Raw genomic sequence first — 7,477 nt, forward strand, 5'->3', positions numbered from 1 at the left:
GCCAGGTGAGAGTGCTGTTGTTCAGTCACTCAGTTGGCCCGATTGTTTGAGACCCCCTGGACTGCTGCACACCAGGCCTCCCTGTCCATCACCATCTCCCGGAGTTTGCTCAAACTCATGTCCATCAAGTCGGTGATGCCATCCAACCATCTCATCCTCTGTCATCCCCTTCTCCTCCTGTTTTTAATCTTCTAGCATCAGGGTCTTTTCCTATGAGTCAGCTCTTTGCATCAAATGGCCAAAGTATTGGAGCTTCAGCTTCAGCATCAGTCCTTCCAATGAATATTCAGGGTTGGTTTCCTTTAGGATGGACTGGTTGGATCTCCTTGCAGTCCAGGGGACTCTCAAGAGTCTTCTCCAACACCACAGTTGGAACATCAGTTCTTCAGTGCTCAGCCTTCTTTATGGTCCAACTCTCACATCTGTACATGACTACTGGGAAAATCATAGCTTTGACTAGACAGAGCTTTGTTGGCAAAGCAACGTCTCTGCTTTATAATGTGCTCTCTAGGTTGGTCATGACTTTTCTTCCAAGGAGTAAGCGTCTTTTATTTCCATGGCTGCAGTCACCATCTGCTGTGATTTTGGAGCCCAGGAAAATAAAGTCTAACTCAGTGAAACCATGGGGCAAGATTAGAAGCTCAGATAAACTAAGGATCTTTTCTCCTCCAGCTGCCTTTTCAGTGTGAGCTGCCAGGACTTGGTTTTCTTGGCTGGAATCTCAACTTGCTGAAGCTGGATGAGCCCTGGAGATGGTCCTGGCCAGTGTGTCTGGAGACCCCTCACCTGTGACCAGTAGCAGCGGGAACTACAAGGGGGCCTCACCTGCCTGGGTTCTCACTCCTGTCCTGCTGCCCACTGTGATAGAATCCCCAAGACGCGCAGGGCCTTCCAGGACACGTCAGGTGAGTGTACAGGCTGCCGATGTGTCTGCAGCCCAGGGCTCTCCCTCCAGCTTCTCCAGTTGGGAGGGAAAGTGGCTGGTGGCTCGCCTCTGCCTGCAACAGGGCTGTTGGCACAGGAGAGGGGCACTGGCTCCATAAGGTTACACAGAAAGCACCTGGACCCCAGAGCTGAGCCTCAGCTTGGGCTGGGTGCTGGGTATTTGAGAAAGTCTCTTGTGCAGCTAGAGTTCCGCCAGCAGGGACCCATCCATCACCTCACTCACCTAACTTTAAACCCATCTCTCTGTCCAGACTTCTGTCCTTCATTCCAGGCATCCAGACACACATCCACCATCCATTGGCTCATCCATCCATTCGTTGCTCATTTACCCATCTATTCATCCATCTCCTGGCCCACTCATTCACAGGTTTATCCATCCATCCATTCATCCATTCAACCATCTATACATCCCTCTGTCTTCCCATCCGACTTATGAATGTGGCAGTCATTTATCAACCATGTATCCATCTATCTAGCTGCCCCACTGTCCATCCACCTGACGCCTTGATCCAGCCGAATATCCATGAACAGATAATGCCACCCAAAGTCGCTGCATTGGCCACAAAGCACAGGGTGATGTCATTGCTTGGACTGTATGACTCTCCCTACTCAGCTGAAAACACTGAGGCGCCAGGGTCACATACATATTGGAGACTGTTCTCAGTCAGATAGACGTTGGCTCAAATCCCACGTCCATCGTCTCGTTAGTCGTGTGCTCTTGGGTCAGTCACGCGTCTCTCCGAGCCTCAGTCTCTTCCTGTGTAAAACAAGAATATGAACTTTGAGGTTGTTCTGGAAATTAAAGAAAAACATGTAAGATATTCTGTGCATAGTAGGTTATTTTCCTTGAATGTTGTTGTTCAGTTGCTCAGTCGTTTCAGACTCTTTGCTACCCCATGGACTGTAGTACCCTAAGCTTCCCTGTCCTTCACTATCTCCCGGAGGTTGCTCAAGTTCACGTCCATTGAGTCGGTGATGCCCTCCAACCATTTCATCCTCTGTCGCCCCCCAGTCTTTCCCAGCATCAAGGTCTTTTCCAATGAGTCGGCTCTTCACATCAGGTGGCCAAAGTATTGGAGCTTCAGCATTAGCAACGGTCCTTCCAATGAGTATTCAGAGTTGACTTCTGAACGTTCATTTCTCAGAGTTCTGGAGGCTGGGAAGTCCAGGATCACGGTGCTGGCGTCCAGCGTCTGGTGAGGCCCTCCTGGATTTGTAGTCCATCATCCTATCGTGTCCTCACACAGTGGATAACAGAGGGTGCAGCGCGTTATAGGCTCTTAATAAAAGTTTGTGTCCTGGAGGAGTGACCGTCGCATCCAAGGCTGTGCCCAGGTCTTGTTCCTCTAGTCTCCCAACTCTTTGCCATCCTATTCAGATGGCCATCTGTCTACCCAGTGAAGCTGAGTGGTGCCAACAGCAGGTAGGACTTTGGTGCCGTCGGGGCCATCAGATGACTGCCACCTCGGTGTGACCTGGGCCTGTCCTGCAGCTGCCTGCCAGGGGAGCCCTGCTTCTCCTGGCCCAGGCTGACCGCTGCAACCCCAGCAGGCAACCCGAAGCTGTGTGACCCGTACTCCAAGGATGTAGCTTCCCACTGCCCCCTGCCGACCTGCCCCACTCCAGCCCAGCGGCCAGGCACGGATGTGCAGCAGCAGTCAAGGCCAAGGCCTCTGAGCTCATCTCTGCCCGCACTACTGGGCAGGCCTGTCCCTTCCCCGTGGAAGGTAAATGCAGGAATCTAGTTACACGCTAACACGGCTGGTCTGCGTGGTGGTGTAGGCGGCTTACGTAATGGCAGCGGGGTGTTTGGCAGCCCCCGGGCACTGCAGGAGAGGGAGGCCTCCTGCATGATGAAACTTGTACCCTGGGGCCCGCTCCTGGGGTTGCTGCTTTGGCCCAGGAGCCCCAGATGGCCCTGGCGGCAGGGGTGTCAGGCCCAAGGCCTCGCCTGCCTGCAGGCTCCCTCCTCCCCGCATAGCTCCTCCAGAGGTACACACGCGCCTACGGCTCGCCGGCATCCAGCGGGCATTGCCACGGGCTCTCATGGGTCCTCCCCTGTCCCCACTCTATGGACGGGGCTGATGACCCTCAGAGAGGTGAGATGCTGGTTCAAGAGAAGGGTTGGTCTGACTCAGCCATGCTCTAGCGCCGAGGCCCCTGCTCTGGGCTGCGTGTGCTCGGCCTGGCCAGGCTCGGCTCGCTTGTCCCTGGGGTCTTCTCCAGCTCCCACCCTGGGAGCTCTGAGGCCGGCAGCCTCTGAGTCGAGTGAGGCAACCAGGCTATGAGGGACCCCATCTTTCCACCACCTCCCCTTGATATCACGGCTCTGTGCCAGAGGTGTACCCACTCTTTCCTCTTCTGCTTGAGGACCCCCTGGGTGCTCTGCCGAAGCCAACTCAGGCTGCCCTTCTGAGAACCCAGGTCTCCATGGTAAGGCTCCTGAGGCTCTGTGGACCTCAGACTCTTCTTCTGCCAAAGGGGAGAGCAATCCCAGAAATCGTTTGGCAGATTAGGCAAGAAAACACTACAAATCTCCTTCCATGTCCCTCACGCACAGAGAGGGTCCCGCACATAGAAGTGATAAGGTCATACTGCAGATGGACCCGACGCATCTCAGAAGGTGAGACTTCCGAGGGCAGTGGGTGTCCCCACTTCTGTCTGGCTCCTCTCCTGATGCAGGCCTAGTCCTGAGGGACAGAAAAACCTCTGGGGACTGAGGGGTGGCTGGCTGGCTGGAAAATGGAAAGAGCAAATGGACACAAGACTCAGTGGGAGGGACGGAGAGGAGAGCTGTAGAGAAAGCAGAGGCGGGAGCTGACTCCGCAGGCCCTGGAGTCAGACGGCGCAGAGCCCAGCTCTGTGACTGGCTGCAGCCGGCACCTGTTTGTGTCTCATTTCTATCTTTATCACCTAGAAAAGGGCCTGTAACCGTGCCCACCCCGGAGCGCTGTTGCAAAGATGAAACAAAACGATCAGATCATACAGGGACCTATCTTAGTGTGAGAACACCCCTGGAAAGGGATGCTTCCTCCCGGACACCGCGGCTTCAGTTCCCAGAGGGGCCAGGTATCTGCACAGCCGTTTCTGCGCTGGGTGTGACCTGCCTTCTCCCACCTCTGATAAAAATCCCCTGGATCAGCGCCTCTCCCAGGTATGTCCCGGTTACGTAATCTCCGCGGGGCAGCTACGCACAGGCGGCTCTTCCCTGACTCCTGTTTACTCTTTGGCTCAGGGAAGAGCTTCATTCAGAAGAAATTGCTATTGTTTCTCAGCCTTCCCATGGGAAAGTGGTGCTGGGGAGGAGCTCAGCAAGCTGGCAGGGGAGGAGGGGGTGGTGGCAGGGGAGGAGGAGAGAAGGAAGCAGGCCCTGGCACAGCCCGGGGCTTTCTTGATACGCACATAGGGCTTACCGTTTACTTTGTCTCTTTAAAAACAAACGTCTCAAAGGATTTTTTGCATGACCTGGTTTTCTGATAAACCTGGAAAATGGTTAAGAAAGAGGCAGACCTTTATCTCACCCACTTCCCTAGTCATGACCTTTTACTTCACTTCTTACCATGTTTTGTGGACTTTTCATTCATTCATGGTACATGCATGCATCCAGCCATGCTTCCACCCACCATACACCATTCATCTATCCATTAACCGTTCATCCATCATCCATCCGTCATCCATCATCCATCAACACATCCATCCATCCATCCTTGCGTCCATCCATCCATCTGTCATCCATTATCCATCCATCCATCATTCATCTACCGATTCATCCATCCATCCCTTCTTTCACCTAACAGGTTTGAGTTAGTGGAAGAAATACTGGGCTTGAGTCTTGTGACCTGGTTTCCAATCTCAGCACAGTCATAGTGCTGAAGCAGAGTGCTCTGTGCAGAAAGCCAAGTTTGAGCATGATGCCTACCCAGGGCTGGGTCTCACATCCGTCATTTCTACTCCTGTCCTTGGCCAAACCTTTCCCCTCTGTGAGCTTCAGCTTCCTCATCTACGAAACAGAGCAATAATGGTACTTGTCTTCCTATTTTGCAGGCACAATAAGAAAGTTTGCATCGGCTTTCCTGGAATCACGTGAGCCTTCTGCAGGAGGTACTCACGTCCTGTGATTTGGGCAGGGGCTGCCAAGATGCGGCAAGAGCTGGCCCTGGTCCTTGGGGCTTCCTGGGCAGTGGAGTAGAAAGGGACCCAGCCAGCATTAGTGGGGCAGAAATGGAGAAGAATGGAAGAGGCCAGGACAAGAGAGGCGTGGTGGGGAAGGGTCTTGATGGCCGTGGTGACTAAGGAAGTGTTTTGAGCAGGGTGGAACACTATTGGATTAGTATTTTGGAAGGATGCTTTTGGCTGCTGCGTGGAGAATGGATTAGAAATGATCCCACAGGGACAGAAACCAGCCAGGAGACTGGCAGCTGCCTGGAGTAAAGACTGGGAGACTAAAGGATGGGCGGGGGGAGGGATGTGGTTAGAAAACTTCACAGGTGTTTTTTCTTCTAAACGTGGGGGGACTTCCCTAGTGGTCCAATGGTGAAGAACCTACCTTCCAATGCAGAAGACATGGGTTCGATTCCTGCTCAGGGAACTAAGATCCCACATGTTGCAGGGACACTGAGCCCCCACACCACAACAGAGACGCCAGCATGCTGCAGCTGCTGAGCGGGGCTCCGCGACCACAGAGGCCCGAGCGCCACCACGACGAGCCCGTGTACCGCAACAAAGACCCAGTGCAGCCAATCATAAAAACCACCAACGTGAAAACTACGCAGGCGCCAGAATCGACGACTTGGACCCCAGGTCACATAGGTCACACCAGTTCCCTTGGTCATTCGGTGACGCAGCGCTCATATCTTACCTCCTAATCCCGTGTCCCTGCTAGACATTGCTAATCAATTACAGCTCTCCTTCTCTTAGAGCTTAATACCACGCTGCCCCAAATAGTAGCCACCAGCCACCATTTAAATATGGCTATCATCACGTGCGTGTGTGCCTGTTTGTGTCCATGACTCTGTGACCCCATGGACTGCAGCCCGCCAGGCTCCTCTGTCTGTGAGATTTCCCAGGCAAGAATACTGGAGCGGGTTGCCATTTCCTTCTCCAGGGGATCTTCCCGACTCAGGGATCGAACCCTCGTCTCCCACATTGCAAGTGGATTGGTTTTTGACCACTGAGCCACCTGGGAAGTCCTGGGACATTGCTAATCAGCTGCAGCTCTCCTCCTAGGGCCCAAAACCATGCTGCCCCAAATGGTAGCCACCAGCCACCATTTAAACATGGCTATTTAAATCTAAATCCAATCAAGTGAAATCAAATGAATGATTCTATTGCTGAAAGGCAGTAGTCACATCTCAAGGGCTCAATGCCTCCACAGGGCTAGCAACTCCCTGTTGGCCGGAGCAGACACAGAATATTTCTGTCATCACAGACATCCTCTTGGACTCTGCTGGCCTCAGTCAGGCTACCGTAGCCCGTCCCTCATCGCTGGGAAGGACAACAAATACTCTACCTTCTTGGGCCAAGAAGGCGTGAGTTCTGCCAAACCCCACACTTGCCTGGGGTCACATCTCGCTGCAGCTTCTGTTTCTATCTGCATTTTACATACAGCAAGGTCATACATGAAAAAGCAAGGTCCTTCTGGGCTGACCCTTCTCAAGTTCAGTTTCTGGTTGTCTCTTAAGGAAAAACAAAACAAAACAAAACCCAGTAAAACCCTTGCATGCAGCCACACACGTAATCAGTGAGTGTCGTTTCTGCCCTGAGTTCACCTCATTCTCCAGCCTCCGGAGACCTGGTGCTTCTGTATTGCGTCTATTTTTAGTGCCTCTGGGTGAATGTCATTGCTGCCAGGGGCTGACATTTCATACTCTGGGAACCTTGACCCGCTGCTTTTCCGGTTGTGAGCTGAACCTGCTTTTTCATGCCCCAGAAGGAAAGAACAATGATCATTAATAATCAGCATCTTCTGGAAAATCGGAAACGGGGCCTCCGTGATCCGAGACTGCCCTTAACCCCAGCTGTGCTGCTGGCTGCAGCCACCGCAGGGCTGACCTACCTACGGCGCCAGGGCTGCCAGGGTTGCGCCCTGGGGCCACCAGCCACGCCAGAGCAGGGACAGTGGGCTGGCCACATCACCGGGGGGAGGAGGAGGCTGAGGCTGAGTGATACAGGCTTGGTGGAGGACCGACCGGTGGCCCACCCGCAGAGGCCAGCACTGGGAACGCCCGCTCAGGGCAAGGCGGGGCGGGGGCAGGCAGGAGGGGGTGCCTCGCTCGAGGTGGGTGGGGGTGTCTCTTTGGGCTGGGGAGCTTGATTGAGCCAGAATGCCAGAGCCTCTGACCCTGGGCTGGGTCCTATGCTGGGTGCTGGGGGCACAGAGGAATGGGGACCAGGTAAGTGGTGGAGTGATATTGGGGTAAGAAATGGGCACGGGACGGCTGCTGGCTCAGGGGTGGGGACAGAGGGGCACAGGGTCTCACACTTGCCAGCAAGGGACGAGGTTGCAGGTTCCCCTCGACGTCCCAGGTGGTTC

At 54.0% G+C, this 7,477-nt stretch overlaps 1 long non-coding RNA gene across 1 annotated transcript; it reads right to left on the reverse strand.

Annotated features, from left to right (window-relative positions):
- Positions 1-605: 605 nt before the first annotated feature.
- Positions 606-6,850, reverse strand: LOC120874143. Its single transcript, XR_005723595.1, has 3 exons — positions 6,714-6,850; positions 6,455-6,620; positions 606-1,702 (listed from the first exon to the last, which is right to left on the reverse strand). It is a non-coding gene; the product is annotated as an uncharacterized LOC120874143 (long non-coding RNA).
- Between the last annotated feature and the right edge of the window lie 627 nt (positions 6,851-7,477).

Source organism: Oryx dammah, unplaced genomic scaffold (genome assembly GCF_014754425.2).
Source record: "Oryx dammah isolate SB20612 unplaced genomic scaffold, SCBI_Odam_1.1 HiC_scaffold_15, whole genome shotgun sequence".
Taxonomy (NCBI): Eukaryota; Metazoa; Chordata; class Mammalia; order Artiodactyla; family Bovidae; genus Oryx; species Oryx dammah.